We start from the raw sequence: 21,703 nt of genomic DNA, 5'->3' as shown, positions 1-21,703 counted from the left end.
AGTTCTTAGGAAATCTAACAAGCATATCTACGACATCCATGGTTTATTTCAGAATTTGTTAAAAATGCCAAAATGGGGGTTAAGTGAATTTCCTTGTTAATTTATGGATTTTACTCGTTTTTGACCTTTTTCTTTCACTAAAAAGGTCATAAAGTGGCCTAGCCTTATCGAATCGAAGCATGTAATAGTTAGGAAATCTAACAAGCATATCTACGACATCCATGGTTTATTTTAGAATTTTTTAAAAAGGCCAAAATGGGGGTTAAGTGAATTTCCTTGTTAATTTATGGATTTTACTCGTTTTTGACCTTTTTCTTTCACTAAAAAGGTCATAAAGTGGCCTAGCCTTATCGAATCGAAGCATGTAATAGTTCCTAGGAAATCTAACAAGCATATCTACGACATCCATGGTTTATTTTAGAATTTTTTAAAAAGGCCAAAATGGGGGTTAATTGAATTTCCTTGTTAATATACGGATTTTACTCATTTTTGACCTTTTTTCTTTCACTAAAAAGATCATAAAGTGGCCTAGCCTTATCGAATCGAAGCATGTAATAGTTCCTGTGAAATCTAACAAGCATATATTCGAATTCCAAGGTTGATTTTATCATTTTCGAAAATGGACAAAATGAGGGTTAAGTGAATTTCCTTGTTAATTTACGGATTTTACTCGTTTTTGACCCTTTTTTCTTTCACTAAAAAGGTCATAAAGTGGCCTAGCCTTATCGAATCGAAGCATGTAATAGTTCCTAGGAAATCTAACAAGCATATCTACGACATCCATGGTTTATTTTAGAATTTTTTAAAAAGGCCAAAATGGGGGTTAAGTGAATTTCCTTGTTAATTTATGGATTTTACTCGTTTTTGACCTTTTTCTTTCACTAAAAAGGTCATAAAGTGGCCTAGCCTTATCGAATCGAAGCATATAATAGTTCCTATGAAATCTAACAAGCATATATTCGAATTCCAAGGTTGATTTTATCATTTTCGAAAATGGACAAAATAAGGGTTAAGTGAATTTCCTTGTTAATTTACGGATTTTACTCGTTTTTGACCCTTTTTCTTTCACTAAAAAGGTTATAAAGTGGCCTAGCCTTATCGAATCGAAGCATGTAATAGTTCTTAGGAAATCTAACAAGCATATCTACGACATCCATGGTTTATTTCAGAATTTTTTAAAAATGCCAAAATGGGGGTTAAGTGAATTTCCTTGTTAATTTATGGATTTTACTCGTTTTTGACCTTTTTCTTTCACTAAAAAGGTCATAAAGTGGCATAGCCTTATCGAATCGAAGCATGTAATAGTTCCTGTGAAATCTAACAAGCATATATTCGAATTCCAAGGTTGATTTTATCATTTTCGAAAATGGACAAAATGAGGGTTAAGTGAATTTCCTTGTTAATTTACGGATTTTACTCGTTTTTGACCCTTTTTTCTTTCACTAAAAAGGTCATAAAGTGGCCTAGCCTTATCGAATCGAAGCATGTAATAGTTCCTAGGAAATCTAACAAGCATATCTACGACATCCATGGTTTATTTTAGAATTTTTTTAAAAGGCCAAAATGGGGGTTAAGTGAATTTCCTTGTTAATTTATGGATTTTACTCGTTTTTGACCTTTTTCTTTCACTAAAAAGGTCATAAATGATAGAGCCAAACCGCAAGCGCACGGCCTATCGAAGTAATAGTAGTAAGTAGAGTATCGTTCCGCTAGGGAGTTGGTCAATTTAATTAACTTTTAATGAATGATTAGAGGAGAGAAAGTTGATTAGAAAGGATTTGATTGCTGAAGGTAAAAACAATAATAATAAAGGGGCCTTAGGATCATTGGTTCATCTTAATAACTAATCCTTCACTTGACAAAACCTAAACTTCTAATTTCATGGTTTACACACTAATTTCTAAAGACCGGTTTCCCTTAGCCCCTCACCTTTCCGATGAAAGTCCGGTGAGAGTTTACTTCTAGCAACCAAGCCTATTTCACTGACATGATTACTAGAAGATGCATAGAGGATTGAAACTACTCTTTGTCTCAATAGTTGCAAAGACTATTTCACTGTTTTGCAACTATTGTCTAGATTCACTTGTTCCAACATCAAAGCTCCGCTCTCGCTTTATGAATTGATGTTTGGGATGATGGATTAACGATTATCAAACCCTCCGCTTTCGCTTCCACAGTTTGATAATTGTTAATCCACGTTAAGGCGGTGAATCTAGATTAGAAATTAGGGTTACATGGAAATTAGGGTTTAAGCTTGTTTTGTTTAGGATTGAGTCATTAGACTCCCCAATAATCCTAAGACTAAGAAGTCTACTCACTCATGTTCATCGTAGACATGGAGGAAGAAGAGAGAAGTACGGTAAAATAAATTGCAAAGAAAGTAAAAGAGAAATAAAAGACTTTTATTAAAATAATACTTGAAATAAACAAAGTAAAGGATGATTGTTTATGGTGGAGAGCTACTCTATTTATAGCTTTACATTCGACTTAGAAACTAAGCAACTAAAAGGATAAAACGGTAAAGCTGCAACAGGGTAACTTGGCCTTGAAGAAAAAGCAGCAAAAGTGGTTCTGGGGACGGGCACGGCCGTGCCACATGTTGGCACGGGCCGTGCCAAGCTTCTGGTAAGGGGAAATGTATTTTTGCCCCGTATCTTCGTATTCTTGCGCTGTATTTTGCTCCAGTCCTCTTTCTTTTGCTCCAAGGCACCTTCCACCATATATTTATTCCTAAAATAAAATAAAAGACAATTTGAAGTAAAATATTCTAAACTAAAATAAAATGCAATAAAATAAAATCAAATCTAAAATAAAACTAAACTAAATAAGGCAATAAATAATACTATCTATGACTCATCAAACTCCCCCACACTTGAATCTTTGCTTGTCCTCAAGCAAAAGGCAGCAAACATAGCAGCAACGAAGATTGATTTATGGCAATATTAAGAACATAAGTCTCAAAGAAAGGTTTTGCCTCAAGTACACTAATCTCAATTTCAAACACTTCTCATGAACCTATTCTACCCAACATCAAGTCTCAAGTGAGTGTGTGTGTGCAGTCCAACCCTTTTCTTGCTCCTGTATAAGACAGATATTATGAGGAATAGGTTCTATCCTTAGTGCTAAAGTAACCGAGAAAAGTCCTTTCTTCATTTCATATAAGAGTGATGGGAATTAAAATTAAATTAGATATAACAATTAAGCACAAAGGGGCTGCAGATGCTTAGGGGCTATCTATCCTCGTAGGAAGTCTTCTCGGATGTAATTGTCCTTTCCCCCTAGATTCAAAATCACCCTAAGCAGTGCTGCAAAATTATTTATTTGTTTCATCTCCGCGTAGGAAGTCTTTTTGGATGTAATTGTCCTTTCCCCCTAGCATTGATGAATTTGTTTCACTTTAAGTTCAAATTAAGGAGTCATCACCACAATTAGGAAGTTAGGATGTAATTGTCCTTTCCCCCATATGTTGGTGCCATTCTCCCGCCCCATTTAACATTAACAAATTAATAAGAATATAACAATTAAGAACAATTTGATTAATTTTCCCACACAAACTTATACTACTTTTACTCTTAAGACTTTAAAGGGTCTAAGTTAACACTAAAGATAGAACGTGTTCCTTAAAATACCTATTCATACATTTACTCAAGGATTGCAACCGGGTGCTTTTCTCATTGGAGATTTTCACAATAAAACATGATATGGGTATAGCAAGAACATAAGAAACACAAGAAACTATTTTCATGTACCAGAGACAACCTTTAGAGAAGAGACAAAACAAAAATTTTATGCCATATTTACATTAAAAACAAGCTACTTAGTCATGCCTCTTGCTATAAAAACAAAACAAAAGAATAAAGTTCAAGGGAGTTTGGGAACACTACGACTCTAGACACTTTATTAGGCCCCCCCCACACTTAGGGGAAGCATTGTCCTCAATGATTCAAAAGAAAAAAGAAAATAAAAGAAGGAGAAGAAGGAGGAGTAGAAGAAGATGAAAGAAGGAGATGAGTAGAAGAATGAGAGAGATAGGGAGAAGAAGAAGGGAAGAGAGGAAGAGGAAAGCTCACATTTGTTTATTGAGGTCCGTAAGGAGGACCTTGAAGTTGGAGGTGTTGCATCATCCGACGGAGCATCTCATTATTTTCATCATTGACACGGTTGCCCCTTTGAACTTCATTGCGAAGGCCGGAGATCTCAACACCTTGCCTTTGTTGCTCGGTGCTCATCCTCTCGACTTCATTGTGAATCCATGTCCATCTTTGATTTTCATTAAGTTCATCGGCTTCATGGCCATGGTGCCCCTCTTGGTGCAAGTTAGCACCTTCTCCTTCATCATGGTGCAAGCTAGCACCCTCTCCTTCATCATCTTGTTGTTCTAGAACCTGCACATCATCAACATACAACCAATTTTCTTCCACCTCGGTGGTAGTCCGAGATGGGTTAGGCAATAAAAACACGATTGGCACATTTAGCTTAAGTTGGTAATGGAGTGGTGGACGATGTTTAATGAAATTCATAGCAATGAGGGTTTCCCGGTTAAGCTTATTGTTTCCCTCAATTGGTTTGATCCCCTCATCCTCACTCACACCAAAACATCGAGCTATGTATGTAATGATGCCACCCACCACTATGTCTCCCCTACCGGCTGGTCTAGTAGCTACAAAGTCTAGGTAATCAATCAAATAAAAGCCAGTGTTGACGGGGTGGTTATAGAGCATTGCCCATAACATGAACAACTCATCGGTTCTAGTGTTTCCTAGCTCGGTTCTACCCCAAATAGTGCAAGCCATGACCCTCTGAAGGTACCTAAGTACGGGGTTGTGAATGTTGCTAGCTTTGTTGGCTCTAGGGACATAGTTATCTAGACCGGTGATACGGTTCCAAAAGGCAGCTGGGTCATAGTTATCCGGTTTTAGACTATCATCCCAATGATCATGAATATACCCCTCATTGACAAAACCTAAGGCTTCACAAAAGTGCTGAAGAGACATATTATAATCAATGTTCATTAACCGGAAAACAACTCTATGGTTAGGGTTATCAAAATTCAACTTATCTTTAGTGAAAACAAGTGAGCTTAAAAATTCATAAGTAAAATTCTCATAACCCCTCAAAGGTGTTAGCATATCAGTCCAACCTAGCCTACCTATCAACCTAAAAACATCATCTCTAAGCCCTAGCACTTGCAAATCATAGGAATCAGGATATCTAGAGGGATGTAAGGTTTTAGAAGTAAGAATTTTGTACCTGTCCCTTTGTTTGTTGTCTTTGAACTGAATTCCATGATTCTTGACTTGTGTTTGCTTCTTTGGGGTAGGACCGGAAGAACTTGCTGGTTCCTTTCCACTTCTTCTTCTTGAAGCCATTTGACTTTGGTTATGGTTGGTATGAAAGTTTGGGGTTTGGGAAGATTTTTGGTGGAAAGGATTGGTTTAGGGTTGGGGTGGATGTTTAAGTAAGGTTTATGGGTTTAGTTATGGAGATTGGTTGAGGTTTTGTGGTGATTGGGTTAGGTTTTGAAGGATTAGGGTTTTGGTGAATTATGGGTTTGGGTGGATGAAAGTTGTTTTTGATTGGTGATTTTTGTTTTGGATGAAGTTTGTGATTGATTGGTGAAAGAATGGAGTAGATTGATGAAGATTTGAGTGAGATATGGAGGTTTGAAGGTTTGAAGGTTATGGAGGTTTAGAGAGAAGTTTGAAGGTAGAGAGAGGTTTGTGGTTTGAGAATGAATGGAGAAGAAGAAGAAAAATTTGGTTTAAAAAGGCCAGAACACGGGCACGGCCGTGCCAACCTTGGCACGGGCCATGCCAACTTTCTGTGGCTCCCAACCTTCTTTTCTTCAAAAACACTGGCACGGCCGTGCCAGATCCAGCACGGGCCGTGCCAACACTCTGGTCAGAGGGACTTCAAAATTTTTCATTTTCTTGATTTTTCTCGAATCATACTTGGACAATTACCTGCAAAACAAATTAAAACAAAGAAAAACAAAACAAAAACAATTAAATGCGTGGGTTGCCTCCCACGAAGCGCTCTTTTAATGTCATTAGCTTGACGGTTAGAAAGAGTCCTTAGAATGGATCAAAGATATCATGTTGTGTAGATGGCGCTATAAAATGTTCTTTCACAACATGATCGTTAAGCATGCAACAAGAGTAAAGAGCGGGACCCTTCATAACGTTTTCCAACTCAAATCCTACCATCTTATCACTCACTTGAAAGACGATCCTACCAAGTTTAACATCAATGAGAGCTCCTGCAGTTGCGAGGAACGGTCTACCTAGGATTATAGGGACGTCATCGTCCTCTTCAATGTCAACGACTACAAAATCAGTGGGGATGTATATCCCCTCTATCTTAACAGGTATGTCCTTGACAAATCCTACAAGTTTCATGGTAGAACGATCAGCTATTTTTAATTCCATCTCGGTAGGTTTCAACTCTCCTATCCCTATCCTTTTAAGAAGAGACAAAGGCAGCAAACTAACACTAGCTCCTAAGTCACATAAGGCTTTGTTTATGGATTCATTCCCGATTTCACATGGTATGGCAAAGCTACCTGGATCTCTAAGCTTAGGGGTTGCTTCTTGGACGATTGCATTAGTTTCCTTAGCCAAGGCTATTGTCTCATTATGCTCTATAGCCCTTTTCTTTGAAAAAATTTCCTTTAAAAATTTGGCATATAGTGGCATCCTAGACAAAGCTTCAGCAAAGGGAAGTTTAATGCAAATCTTCCTAAGTATGTTAACAAATTTTTCAAACTTACCCTCTAACTTAAGCTTTTCGGGATTTAAGGGGGATGGGGTTTTGTTTTCTTCAAGTGGTTTAGCTTCTTCTATCACAACTTTATCACCTAAGGGCTTGACATTCTCTTTCCCAATGTTTTTAACCTTAGCAAAAGTTTCACCTAACTTACTACCCCTAAAAGATATGACATTAACTTGGGCTTTGGGGTTGGCTTCGGTTTGACCAGGAAAGACTCCCGGTGTTTGGGAAGATGTAGCCACTTGTTGGGCTATTTGGGCGATTTGTGTTTCAAGCATTTTAGAGTGAGTAGCAATAGAATCAACCTTGGTATTGAGCTTGGAAAGAGAATCATTCAGAAATCCAGTTTGGTTTTTGAGTTCTTGAAGTTGTTTGTTTTGGTTGGCAATAGAGTTTTCCAACAAAATTTCCAAATTGGATTTTTGAGCGAATCTTTGGTTGTTTGCATAACCGGGTGGTGCTACTTGTTGTCCATAGGGATTTTGATTTTTATAAAAATTTTGATTTTGTCTCATCCCTTGGTTGTATTGAGCATAGTTCATTTGCTCAATACCGTTAGTAGCACTACCTAGTTGGCAATCAACACCAGCATGACCAGCTATACCACATATTTCACAAGAAGGAGTAGATGCAGAATTGATAGCACTAACATTGAATTTTTCAAGTTTTTCAGTTAGTGTATCAATTTTAGAAGCAAGGTGATCATAGTTAGAGACTTCGTGTATACCTGCCTCCTTTTTGGAGGATGAAGAACTAGAGATGGCTCTCTCGTCGGTCCATTTGTAATGATTTTGAGCCATGTCTTCAATTAGGGCATACGCCTCCGTGTAGTTTTTGTTCATAAGTGCTCCACCTGCAGCTGCATCAACAGACATCTTAGTGGTATAAGACAAGCCATTATAAAAAGTGTGGACTATAAGCCACTTCTCTAGGCCATGGTGGGGGCAAAGTCTTAGCATTTCTTTGAAACGCTCCCACGCCTCATAGAGAGATTCCCCATCTTTTTGATTGAACCGTGTGATTTGGTCTCTAAGTTTAGCGGTTTTAGATGGTGGAAAGAAACGGGCAAGGAATGCTTGCCTCATCTGATCCCATGAAGTAATGGAACCGACTTCGAGGGAATGGAACCAAGCGCTAGCTCTATCCCTTAAGGAAAAGGGAAAGAGATGAAGTCTTACGGCCTCTTGGTTCTCCTTCATGGTTCCACTAATTCGTAGGAAAACAGAGATGTGAAGATTGGGATCCTCTGTGGGGGATCCCGAGAATTGGTTTTGCTGCACCAAGTTAAGTAGGGCAGGCTTGATTTCAAAGTTGTCATCCTCAACCGTTGGGTACACAATAACAGCTTGTGGCTCAGCCGTAGACGGCGTTGCATACTCTTTGAGGGTGCGATTGGCCATGGCGGTGTTATTTTGTGCTGCTCTCCTCCTCCTATGTAAGAACCTTTCGATCTCGGGTATGAATACCGCTTGATTTCTAGTTCTTCGCATACAAGGTTGAGAACCCAAGAAGTTAATGATAACAGAAAAATAAAAAGGAAAAAATAAAAATAAAAATAAAAAGAAAAGAGAAAGAAGAAGAGAGAATTCTAATCACTAAGAAAAAGCTAATCAAATTAGTTAACTCCCCGGCAGCGGCGCCAAAAACTTGATAGAGCCAAACCGCAAGCGCACGGCCTATCGAAGTAATAGTAGTAAGTAGAGTATCGTTCCGCTAGGGAGTTGGTCAATTTAATTAACTTTTAATGAATGATTAGAGGAGAGAAAGTTGATTAGAAAGGATTTGATTGCTGAAGGTAAAAACAATAATAATAAAGGGGCCTTAGGATCATTGGTTCATCTTAATAACTAATCCTTCACTTGACAAAACCTAAACTTCTAATTTCATGGTTTACACACTAATTTCTAAAGACCGGTTTCCCTTAGCCCCTCACCTTTCCGATGAAAGTCCGGTGAGAGTTTACTTCTAGCAACCAAGCCTATTTCACTGACATGATTACTAGAAGATGCATAGAGGATTGAAACTACTCTTTGTCTCAATAGTTGCAAAGACTATTTCACTGTTTTGCAACTATTGTCTAGATTCACTTGTTCCAACATCAAAGCTCCGCTCTCGCTTTATGAATTGATGTTTGGGATGATGGATTAACGATTATCAAACCCTCCGCTTTCGCTTCCACAGTTTGATAATTGTTAATCCACGTTAAGGCGGTGAATCTAGATTAGAAATTAGGGTTACATGGAAATTAGGGTTTAAGCTTGTTTTGTTTAGGATTGAGTCATTAGACTCCCCAATAATCCTAAGACTAAGAAGTCTACTCACTCATGTTCATCGTAGACATGGAGGAAGAAGAGAGAAGTACGGTAAAATAAATTGCAAAGAAAGTAAAAGAGAAATAAAAGACTTTTATTAAAATAATACTTGAAATAAACAAAGTAAAGGATGATTGTTTATGGTGGAGAGCTACTCTATTTATAGCTTTACATTCGACTTAGAAACTAAGCAACTAAAAGGATAAAACGGTAAAGCTGCAACAGGGTAACTTGGCCTTGAAGAAAAAGCAGCAAAAGTGGTTCTGGGGACGGGCACGGCCGTGCCACATGTTGGCACGGGCCGTGCCAAGCTTCTGGTAAGGGGAAATGTATTTTTGCCCCGTATCTTCGTATTCTTGCGCTGTATTTTGCTCCAGTCCTCTTTCTTTTGCTCCAAGGCACCTTCCACCATATATTTATTCCTAAAATAAAATAAAAGACAATTTGAAGTAAAATATTCTAAACTAAAATAAAATGCAATAAAATAAAATCAAATCTAAAATAAAACTAAACTAAATAAGGCAATAAATAATACTATCTATGACTCATCAATAAAGTGGCCTAGCCTTATCGAATCGAAGCATATAATAGTTCCTATGAAATCTAACAAGCATATATTCGAATTCCAAGGTTGATTTTATCATTTTCGAAAATGGACAAAATAAGGGTTAAGTGAATTTCCTTGTTAATTTACGGATTTTACTCGTTTTTGACCCTTTTTCTTTCACTAAAAAAGTCATAAAGTGGCCTAGCCTTATCGAATCGAAGCATGTAATAGTTCTTAGGAAAGCTAACAAGCATATCTACGACATCCATGGTTTATTTTAGAATTTTTTAAAAAGGCCAAAATGGGGGTTAAGTGAATTTCCTTGTTAATTTATGGATTTTACTCGTTTTTGACCTTTTTCTTTCACTAAAAAGGTCATAAAGTGGCCTAGCCTTATCGAATTGAAGCATGTAATAGTTCCTAGGAAATCTAACAAGCATATCTACGACATCCATGGTTTATTTTAGAATTTTTTAAAAAGGCCAAAATGGGGGTTAATTGAATTTCCTTGTTAATATACGGATTTTACTCATTTTTGACCTTTTTTCTTTCACTAAAAAGATCATAAAGTGGCCTAGCCTTATCGAATCGAAGCATGTAATAGTTCCTATGAAATCTAACAAGCATATATTCGAATTCCAAGGTTGATTTTATCATTTTCGAAAATGGACAAAATAAGGGTTAAGTGAATTTCCTTGTTAATTTACGGATATTACTCGTTTTTGACCCTTTTTCTTTCACTAAAAAGGTCATAAAGTGGCCTAGCCTTATCAAATCGAAGCATGTAATAGTTCCTAGGAAATCTAACAAGCATATCTACGACATCCATGGTTTATTTTAGAATTTTTTAAAAAGGCCAAAATGGGGGTTAAGTGAATTTCCTTGTTAATTTATAGATTTTACTCGTTTTTGACCTTTTTCTTTCACTAAAAAGGTCATAAAGTGGCCTAGCCTTATCGAATCGAAGCATGTAATAGTTCTTAGGAAATCTAACAAGCATATCTACGACATCCATGGTTTATTTCAGAATTTTTTAAAAATGCCAAAATGGGGGTTAAGTGAATTTCCTTGTTAATTTATGGATTTTACTCGTTTTTGACCTTTTTCTTTCACTAAAAAGGTCATAAAGTGGCCTAGCCTTATCGAATCGAAGCATGTAATAGTTCTTAGGAAATCTAACAAGCATATCTACGACATCCATGGTTTATTTTAGAATTTTTTAAAAAGGCCAAAATGGGGGTTAAGTGAATTTCCTTGTTAATTTATGGATTTTACTCGTTTTTGACCTTTTTCTTTCACTAAAAAGGTCATAAAGTGGCCTAGCCTTATCGAATTGAAGCATGTAATAGTTCCTAGGAAATCTAACAAGCATATCTACGACATCCATGGTTTATTTTAGAATTTTTTAAAAAGGCCAAAATGGGGGTTAATTGAATTTCCTTGTTAATATACGGATTTTACTCATTTTTGACCTTTTTTCTTTCACTAAAAAGATCATAAAGTGGCCTAGCCTTATCGAATCGAAGCATGTAATAGTTCCTGTGAAATCTAACAAGCATATATTCGAATTCCAAGGTTGATTTTATCATTTTCGAAAATGGACAAAATGAGGGTTAAGTGAATTTCCTTGTTAATTTACGGATTTTACTCGTTTTTGACCCTTTTTTCTTTCACTAAAAAGGTCATAAAGTGGCCTAGCCTTATCGAATCGAAGCATATAATAGTTCCTATGAAATCTATATATTCGAATTCCAAGGTTGATTTTATCATTTTCGAAAATGGACAAAATGAGGGTTAAGTGAATTTCCTTGTTAATTTACGGATTTTACTCGTTTTTGACCCTTTTTTCTTTCACTAAAAAGGTCATAAAGTGGCCTAGCCTTATCGAATCGAAGCATGTAATAGTTCCTAGGAAATCTAACAAGCATATCTACGACATCCATGGTTTATTTTAGAATTTTTTTAAAAGGCCAAAATGGGGGTTAAGTGAATTTCCTTGTTAATTTATGGATTTTACTCGTTTTTGACCTTTTTCTTTCACTAAAAAGGTCATAAAGTGGCCTAGCCTTATCGAATCGAAGCATATAATAGTTCCTATGAAATCTAACAAGCATATATTCGAATTCCAAGGTTGATTTTATCATTTTCGAAAATAGACAAAATAAGGGTTAAGTGAATTTCCTTGTTAATTTACGGATTTTACTCGTTTTTGACCCTTTTTCTTTCACTAAAAAGGTCATAAAGTGGCCTAGCCTTATCGAATCGAAGCATGTAATAGTTCTTAGGAAAGCTAACAAGCATATCTACGACATCCATGGTTTATTTTAGAATTTTTTAAAAAGGCCAAAATGGGGGTTAAGTGAATTTCCTTGTTAATTTATGGATTTTACTCGTTTTTGACCTTTTTCTTTCACTAAAAAGGTCATAAAGTGGCCTAGCCTTATCGAATTGAAGCATGTAATAGTTCCTAGGAAATCTAACAAGCATATCTACGACATCCATGGTTTATTTTAGAATTTTTTAAAAAGGCCAAAATGGGGGTTAATTGAATTTCCTTGTTAATATACGGATTTTACTCATTTTTGACCTTTTTTCTTTCACTAAAAAGATCATAAAGTGGCCTAGCCTTATCGAATCGAAGCATGTAATAGTTCCTATGAAATCTAACAAGCATATATTCGAATTCCAAGGTTGATTTTATCATTTTCGAAAATGGACAAAATAAGGGTTAAGTGAATTTCCTTGTTAATTTACGGATATTACTCGTTTTTGACCCTTTTTCTTTCACTAAAAAGGTCATAAAGTGGCCTAGCCTTATCAAATCGAAGCATGTAATAGTTCCTAGGAAATCTAACAAGCATATCTACGACATCCATGGTTTATTTTAGAATTTTTTAAAAAGGCCAAAATGGGGGTTAAGTGAATTTCCTTGTTAATTTATAGATTTTACTCGTTTTTGACCTTTTTCTTTCACTAAAAAGGTCATAAAGTGGCCTAGCCTTATCGAATCGAAGCATGTAATAGTTCTTAGGAAATCTAACAAGCATATCTACGACATCCATGGTTTATTTCAGAATTTTTTAAAAATGCCAAAATGGGGGTTAAGTGAATTTCCTTGTTAATTTATGGATTTTACTCGTTTTTGACCTTTTTCTTTCACTAAAAAGGTCATAAAGTGGCCTAGCCTTATCGAATCGAAGCATGTAATAGTTCTTAGGAAATCTAACAAGCATATCTACGACATCCATGGTTTATTTTAGAATTTTTTAAAAAGGCCAAAATGGGGGTTAAGTGAATTTCCTTGTTAATTTATGGATTTTACTCGTTTTTGACCTTTTTCTTTCACTAAAAAGGTCATAAAGTGGCCTAGCCTTATCGAATCGAAGCATGTAATAGTTCCTAGGAAATCTAACAAGCATATCTACGACATCCATGGTTTATTTTAGAATTTTTTAAAAAGGCCAAAATGGGGGTTAATTGAATTTCCTTGTTAATATACGGATTTTACTCATTTTTGACCTTTTTTCTTTCACTAAAAAGATCATAAAGTGGCCTAGCCTTATCGAATCGAAGCATGTAATAGTTCCTATGAAATCTAACAAGCATATATTCGAATTCCAAGGTTGATTTTATCATTTTCGAAAATGGACAAAATAAGGGTTAAGTGAATTTCCTTGTTAATTTACGGATATTACTCGTTTTTGACCCTTTTTCTTTCACTAAAAAGGTCATAAAGTGGCCTAGCCTTATCAAATCGAAGCATGTAATAGTTCCTAGGAAATCTAACAAGCATATCTACGACATCCATGGTTTATTTTAGAATTTTTTTAAAAGGGCCAAAATGGGGGTTAAGTGAATTTCCTTGTTAATTTATGGATTTTACTCGTTTTTGACCTTTTTCTTTCACTAAAAAGGTCATAAAGTGGCCTAGCCTTATCGAATCGAAGCATGTAATAGTTCCTGTGAAATCTAACAAGCATATATTCGAATTCCAAGGTTGATTTTATCATTTTCGAAAATGGACAAAATGAGGGTTAAGTGAATTTCCTTGTTAATTTACGGATTTTACTCGTTTTTGACCCTTTTTCTTTCACTAAAAAGGTCATAATGTGGCCTAGCCTTATCGAATCGAAGCATGTAATAGTTCCTAGGAAATCTAACAAGCATATCTACGACATCCATGGTTTATTTTAGAATTTTTTAAAAAGGCCAAAATGGGTGTTAAGTGAATTTCCTTGTTAATTTATGGATTTTACGCGTTTTTGACCTTTTTCTTTCACTAAAAAGGTCATAAAGTGGCATAGCCTTATCGAATCGAAGCATGTAATAGTTCTTAGGAAATCTAACAAGCATATCTACGACATCCATGGTTTATTTCAGAATTTTTTAAAAAGGCCAAAATGGGGGTTAAGTGAATTTCCTTGTTAATTTATGGATTTTACTCGTTTTTGACCTTTTTCTTTCACTAAAAAGGTCATAAAGTGGCCTAGCCTTATCGAATCGAAGCATGTAATAGTTCCTATGAAATCTAACAAGCATATATTCGATTTCCAAGGTTGATTTTATCATTTTCAAAAATGGACAAAATGATGGTTAAGTGAATTTCCTTGTTAATTTACGGATTTTACTCGTTTTTGACCTTTTTTAATTCACTAAAAAGGTCATAAAGTGGCCTAGCCTTATCGAATCGAAGCATGTAATAGTTCCTAGGAAATCTATCAAGCATATCTACGACATCCAGGGTTTATTTTAGAATTTTTAAAAACGGCCAAAATGGGGGTTAATTGAATTTCCTTGTTAATTTACGGATTTTACTCGTTTTTGACCCTTTTTTCTTTCACTAAAAAGGTCATAAAGTGGCCTAGCCTTATCGAATCGAAGCATGTAATAGTTCCTAGGAAATCTAACAAGCATATCTACGACATCGATGGTTTATTTTAGAATTTTTTAAAAAGGCCAAAATGGGGGTTAAGCGAATTTCCTTGTTAATTTATGGATTTTACTCGTTTTTGACCTTTTTCTTTCACTAAAAAGGTCATAAAGTGGCCTAGCCTTATCGAATCGAAGCATGTAATAGTTCCTATGAAATCTAACAAGCATATATTCGAATTCCAAGGTTGATTTTATCATTTTCGAAAATGGACAAAATAAGGGTTAAGTGAATTTCCTTGTTAATTTACGGATTTTACTCGTTTTTGACCCTTTTTCTTTCACTAAAAAGGTCATAAAGTGGCCTAGCCTTATCGAATCGAAGCATGTAATAGTTCTTAGGAAAGCTAACAAGCATATCTACGACATCCATGGTTTATTTTAGAATTTTTTAAAAAGGCCAAAATGGGGGTTAAGTGAATTTCCTTGTTAATTTATGGATTTTACTCGTTTTTGACCTTTTTCTTTCACTAAAAGGTCATAAAGTGGCCTAGCCTTATCGAATCGAAGCATGTAATAGTTCCTAGGAAATCTATCAAGCATATCTACGACATCCATGGTTTATTTTAGAATTTTTTAAAAAGGTCAAAATGGGGGTTAAGTGAATTTCCTTGTTAATTTATGGATTTTACTCGTTTTTGACCTTTTTCTTTCACTAAAAAGGTCATAAAGTGGCCTAGCCTTATCGAATCGAAGCATGTAATAGTTCCTAGGAAATCTAACAAGCATATCTACGACATCCATGGTTTATTTTAGAATTTTTTAAAAAGGCCAAAATGGGGGTTAATTGAATTTCCTTGTTAATATACGGATTTTACTCATTTTTGACCTTTTTTCTTTCACTAAAAAGATCATAAAGTGGCCTAGCCTTATCGAATCGAAGCATGTAATAGTTCCTATGAAATCTAACAAGCATATATTCAAATTCCAAGGTTGATTTTATCATTTTCGAAAATGGACAAAATAAGGGTTAAGTGAATTTCCTTGTTAATTTACGGATTTTACTCGTTTTTGACCCTTTTTCTTTCACTAAAAAGGTCATAAAGTGGCCTAGCCTTATCAAATCGAAGCATGTAATAGTTCCTAGGAAATCTAACAAGCATATCTACGACATCCATGGTTTATTTTAGAATTTTTTAAAAAGGCCAAAATGGGGGTTAAGTGAATTTCCTTGTTAATTTATGGATTTTACTCGTTTTTGACCTTTTTCTTTCACTAAAAAGGTCATAAAGTGGCCTAGCCTTATCGAATCGAAGCATGTAATAGTTCTTAGGAAATCTAACAAGCATATTTACGACATCCATGGTTTATTTCAGAATTTTTTAAAAAGGCCAAAATGGGGGTTAAGTGAATTTCCTTGTTAATTTATGGATTTTACTAGTTTTTGACCTTTTTCTTTCACTAAAAAGGTCATAAAGTGGCCTAGCCTTATCGAATCGAAGCATGTAATAGTTCCTATGAAATCTAACAAGCATATATTCGAATTCCAAGGTTGATTTTATCATTTTCAAAAATGGACAAAATGAGGGTTAAGTGAATTTCCTTGTTAATTTACGGATTTTACTCGTTTTTGACCTTTTTTAATTCACTAAAAAGGTCATAAAGTGGCCTAGCCTTATCGAATCGAAGCATGTAATAGTTCATGTGAAATCTAACAAGCATAGATTCGAATTCCAAGTTTGATTTTATCATTTTCGAAAATGGACAAAATGAGGGTTAAGTGAATTTCCTTGTTAATTTACGGATTTTACTCGTTTTTGACCCTTTTTCTTTCACTAAAAAGGTCATAAAGTGGCCTAGCCTTATCGAATCGAAGCATGTAATAGTTCCTAGGAAATCTAACAAGCATATCTACGACATCCATGGTTTATTTTAGAATTTTTTAAAAAGGCCAAAATGGGGGTTAAGTGAATTTCCTTGTTAATTTATGGATTTTACGCGTTTTTGACCTTTTTCTTTCACTAAAAAGGTCATAAAGTGGCCTAGCCTTATCGAATCGAAGCATGTAATAGTTCTTAGGAAATCTAACAAGCATATCTACGACATCCATGGTTTATTTCAGAATTTTTTAAAAAGGCCAAAATGGGGGTTAAGTGAATTTCCTTGTTAATTTATGGATTTTACTCGTTTTTGACCTTTTTCTTTCACTAAAAAGGTCATAAAGTGGCCTAGCCTTATCGAATCGAAGCATGTAATAGTTCCTATGAAATCTAACAAGCATATATTCGAATTCCAAGGTTGATTTTATCATTTTCAAAAATGGACAAAATGAGGGTTAAGTGAATTTCCTTGTTAATTTACGGATTTTACTCGTTTTTGACCTTTTTTAATTCACTAAAAAGGTCATAAAGTGGCCTAGCCTTATCGAATCGAAGCATGTAATAGTTCCTAGGAAATCTATCAAGCATATCTACGACATCCATGGTTTATTTTAGAATTTTTAAAAACGGCCAAAATGGGGGTTAATTGAATTTCCTTGTTAATTTACGGATTTTACTCGTTTTTGACCCTTTTTTCTTTCACTAAAAAGGTCATAAAGTGGCCTAGCCTTATCGAATCGAAGCATGTAATAGTTCCTAGGAAATCTAACAAGCATATCTACGACATCCATGGTTTATTTTAGAATTTTTTAAAAAGGCCAAAATGGGGGTTAAGTGAATTTCCTTGTTAATTTACGGATTTTACTCGTTTTTGACCCTTTTTCTTTCACTAAAAAGGTCATAATGTGGCCTAGCCTTATCGAATCGAAGCATGTAATAGTTCCTAGGAAATCTAACAAGCATATCTACGACATCCATGGTTTATTTTAGAATTTTTTAAAAAGGCCAAAATGGGTGTTAAGTGAATTTCCTTGTTAATTTATGGATTTTACGCGTTTTTGACCTTTTTCTTTCACTAAAAAGGTCATAAAGTGGCATAGCCTTATCGAATCGAAGCATGTAATAGTTCTTAGGAAATCTAACAAGCATATCTACGACATCCATGGTTTATTTCAGAATTTTTTAAAAAGGCCAAAATGGGGGTTAAGTGAATTTCCTTGTTAATTTATGGATTTTACTCGTTTTTAACCTTTTTCTTTCACTAAAAAGGTCATAAAGTGGCCTAGCCTTATCGAATCGAAGCATGTAATAGTTCCTATGAAATCTAACAAGCATATATTCGATTTCCAAGGTTGATTTTATCATTTTCAAAAATGGACAAAATGATGGTTAAGTGAATTTCCTTGTTAATTTACGGATTTTACTCGTTTTTGACCTTTTTTAATTCACTAAAAAGGTCATAAAGTGGCCTAGCCTTATCGAATCGAAGCATGTAATAGTTCCTAGGAAATCTATCAAGCATATCTACGACATCCAGGGTTTATTTTAGAATTTTTAAAAACGGCCAAAATGGGGGTTAATTGAATTTCCTTGTTAATTTACGGATTTTACTCGTTTTTGACCCTTTTTTCTTTCACTAAAAAGGTCATAAAGTGGCCTAGCCTTATCGAATCGAAGCATGTAATAGTTCCTAGGAAATCTAACAAGCATATCTACGACATCGATGGTTTATTTTAGAATTTTTTAAAAAGGCCAAAATGGGGGTTAAGCGAATTTCCTTGTTAATTTATGGATTTTACTCGTTTTTGACCTTTTTCTTTCACTAAAAAGGTCATAAAGTGGCCTAGCCTTATCGAATCGAAGCATGTAATAGTTCCTATGAAATCTAACAAGCATATATTCGAATTCCAAGGTTGATTTTATCATTTTCGAAAATGGACAAAATAAGGGTTAAGTGAATTTCCTTGTTAATTTACGGATTTTACTCGTTTTTGACCCTTTTTCTTTCACTAAAAAGGTCATAAAGTGGCCTAGCCTTATCGAATCGAAGCATGTAATAGTTCTTAGGAAAGCTAACAAGCATATCTACGACATCCATGGTTTATTTTAGAATTTTTTAAAAAGGCCAAAATGGGGGTTAAGTGAATTTCCTTGTTAATTTATGGATTTTACTCGTTTTTGACCTTTTTCTTTCACTAAAAGGTCATAAAGTGGCCTAGCCTTATCGAATCGAAGCATGTAATAGTTCCTAGGAAATCTATCAAGCATATCTACGACATCCATGGTTTATTTTAGAATTTTTTAAAAAGGTCAAAATGGGGGTTAAGTGAATTTCCTTGTTAATTTATGGATTTTACTCGTTTTTGACCTTTTTCTTTCACTAAAAAGGTCATAAAGTGGCCTAGCCTTATCGAATCGAAGCATGTAATAGTTCCTATGAAATCTAACAAGCATATATTCGATTTCCAAGGTTGATTTTATCATTTTCAAAAATGGACAAAATGATGGTTAAGTGAATTTCCTTGTTAATTTACGGATTTTACTCGTTTTTGACCTTTTTTAATTCACTAAAAAGGTCATAAAGTGGCCTAGCCTTATCGAATCGAAGCATGTAATAGTTCCTAGGAAATCTATCAAGCATATCTACGACATCCAGGGTTTATTTTAGAATTTTTAAAAACGGCCAAAATGGGGGTTAATTGAATTTCCTTGTTAATTTACGGATTTTACTCGTTTTTGACCCTTTTTTCTTTCACTAAAAAGGTCATAAAGTGGCCTAGCCTTATCGAATCGAAGCATGTAATAGTTCCTAGGAAATCTAACAAGCATATCTACGACATCGATGGTTTATTTTAGAATTTTTTAAAAAGGCCAAAATGGGGGTTAAGCGAATTTCCTTGTTAATTTATGGATTTTACTCGTTTTTGACCTTTTTCTTTCACTAAAAAGGTCATAAAGTGGCCTAGCCTCATCGAATCGAAGCATGTAATAGTTCCTATGAAATCTAACAAGCATATATTCGAATTCCAAGGTTGATTTTATCATTTTCGAAAATGGACAAAATAAGGGTTAAGTGAATTTCCTTGTTAATTTACGGATTTTACTCGTTTTTGACCCTTTTTCTTTCACTAAAAAGGTCATAAAGTGGCCTAGCCTTATCGAATCGAAGCATGTAATAGTTCTTAGGAAAGCTAACAAGCATATCTACGACATCCATGGTTTATTTTAGAATTTTTTAAAAAGGCCAAAATGGGGGTTAAGTGAATTTCCTTGTTAATTTATGGATTTTACTCGTTTTTGACCTTTTTCTTTCACTAAAAGGTCATAAAGTGGCCTAGCCTTATCGAATCGAAGCATGTAATAGTTCCTAGGAAATCTATCAAGCATATCTACGACATCCATGGTTTATTTTAGAATTTTTTAAAAAGGTCAAAATGGGGGTTAAGTGAATTTCCTTGTTAATTTATGGACTTTACTCGTTTTTGACCTTTTTCTTTCACTAAAAAGGTCATAAAGTGGCCTAGCCTTATCGAATCGAAGCATGTAATAGTTCCTATGAAATCTAACAAGCATATATTCGATTTCCAAGGTTGATTTTATCATTTTCAAAAATGGACAAAATGATGGTTAAGTGAATTTCCTTGTTAATTTACGGATTTTACTCGTTTTTGACCTTTTTTAATTCACTAAAAAGGTCATAAAGTGGCCTAGCCTTATCGAATCGAAGCATGTAATAGTTCCTAGGAAATCTATCAAGCATATCTACGACATCCAGGGTTTATTTTAGAATTTTTAAAAACGGCCAAAATGGGGGTTAATTGAATTTCCTTGTTAATTTACGGATTTTACTCGTTTTTGACCCTTTTTTCTTTCACTAAAAAGGTCATAAAGTGGCCTAGCCTTATCGAATCGAAGCATGTAATAGTTCCTAGGAAATCTAACAAGCATATCTACGACATCGATGGTTTATTTTAGAATTTTTTAAAAAGGCCAAAATGGGGGTTAAGTGAATTTCCTTGTTAATTTATGGATTTTACTCGTTTTTGACCTTTTTCTTTCACTAAAAAGGTCATAAAGTGGCCTAGCCTTATCGAATCGAAGCATGTAATAGTTCCTATGAAATCTAACAAGCATATATTCGAATTCCAAGGTTGATTTTATCATTTTCGAAAATGGACAAAATAAGGGTTAAGTGAATTTCCTTGTTAATTTACGGATTTTACTCGTTTTTGACCCTTTTTCTTTCACTAAAAAGGTCATAAAGTGGCCTAGCCTTATCGAATCGAAGCATGTAATAGTTCTTAGGAAAGCTAACAAGCATATCTACGACATCCATGGTTTATTTTAGAATTTTTTAAAAAGGCCAAAATGGGGGTTAAGTGAATTTCCTTGTTAATTTATGGATTTTACTCGTTTTTGACCTTTTTCTTTCACTAAAAAGGTCATAAAGTGGCCTAGCCTTATCGAATCGAAGCATGTAATAGTTCCTATGAAATCTAACAAGCATATATTCAAATTCCAAGGTTGATTTTATCATTTTCGAAAATGGACAAAATAAGGGTTAAGTGAATTTCCTTGTTAATTTACGGATTTTACTCGTTTTTGACCCTTTTTCTTTCACTAAAAAGGTCATAAAGTGGCCTAGCCTTATCAAATCGAAGCATGTAATAGTTCCTAGGAAATCTAACAAGCATATATTCAAATTCCAAGGTTGATTTTATCATTTTCGAAAATGGACAAAATAAGGGTTAAGTGAATTTCCTTGTTAATTTACGGATTTTACTCGTTTTTGACCCTTTTTCTTTCACTAAAAAGGTCATAAAGTGGCCTAGCCTTATCAAATCGAAGCATGTAATAGTTCCTATGAAATCTAACAAGCATATATTCAAATTCCAAGGTTGATTTTATCATTTTCGAAAATGGACAAAATAAGGGTTAAGTGAATTTCCTTGTTAATTTACGGATTTTACTCGTTTTTGACCCTTTTTCTTTCACTAAAAAGGTCATAAAGTGGCCTAGCCTTATCAAATCGAAGCATGTAATAGTTCCTAGGAAATCTAACAAGCATATCTACGACATCCATGGTTTATTTTAGAATTTTTTAAAAAGGCCAAAATGGGGGTTAAGTGAATTTCCTTGTTAATTTATGGATTTTACTCGTTTTTGACCTTTTTCTTTCACTAAAAAGGTCATAAAGTGGCCTAGCCTTATCGAATCGAAGCATGTAATAGTTCTTAGGAAATCTAACAAGCATATCTACGACATCCATGGTTTATTTCAGAATTTTTTAAAAAGGCCAAAATGGGGGTTAAGTGAATTTCCTTGTT

At 34.7% G+C, this 21,703-nt stretch overlaps 1 non-coding gene across 1 annotated transcript; it reads left to right on the top strand.

The window, feature by feature from the left end:
• The first annotated feature begins 7,698 nt into the window (after positions 1 to 7,698).
• On the top strand, positions 7,699 to 7,805 carry LOC146953862 (small nucleolar RNA R71). The gene has a single exon (XR_015025111.1). It is a non-coding gene; the product is annotated as a small nucleolar RNA R71 (small nucleolar RNA).
• Positions 7,806 to 21,703: the final 13,898 nt, after the last annotated feature.

The sequence above is a fragment of the Medicago sativa genome, chromosome 1, assembly GCF_051527215.1.
Source record: "Medicago sativa cultivar Bolivia chromosome 1, Bolivia_mono, whole genome shotgun sequence".
In the NCBI taxonomy this organism is placed as follows: domain Eukaryota; kingdom Viridiplantae; phylum Streptophyta; class Magnoliopsida; order Fabales; family Fabaceae; genus Medicago; species Medicago sativa.
This window is presented reverse-complemented; position numbering and strand designations above follow the sequence as displayed.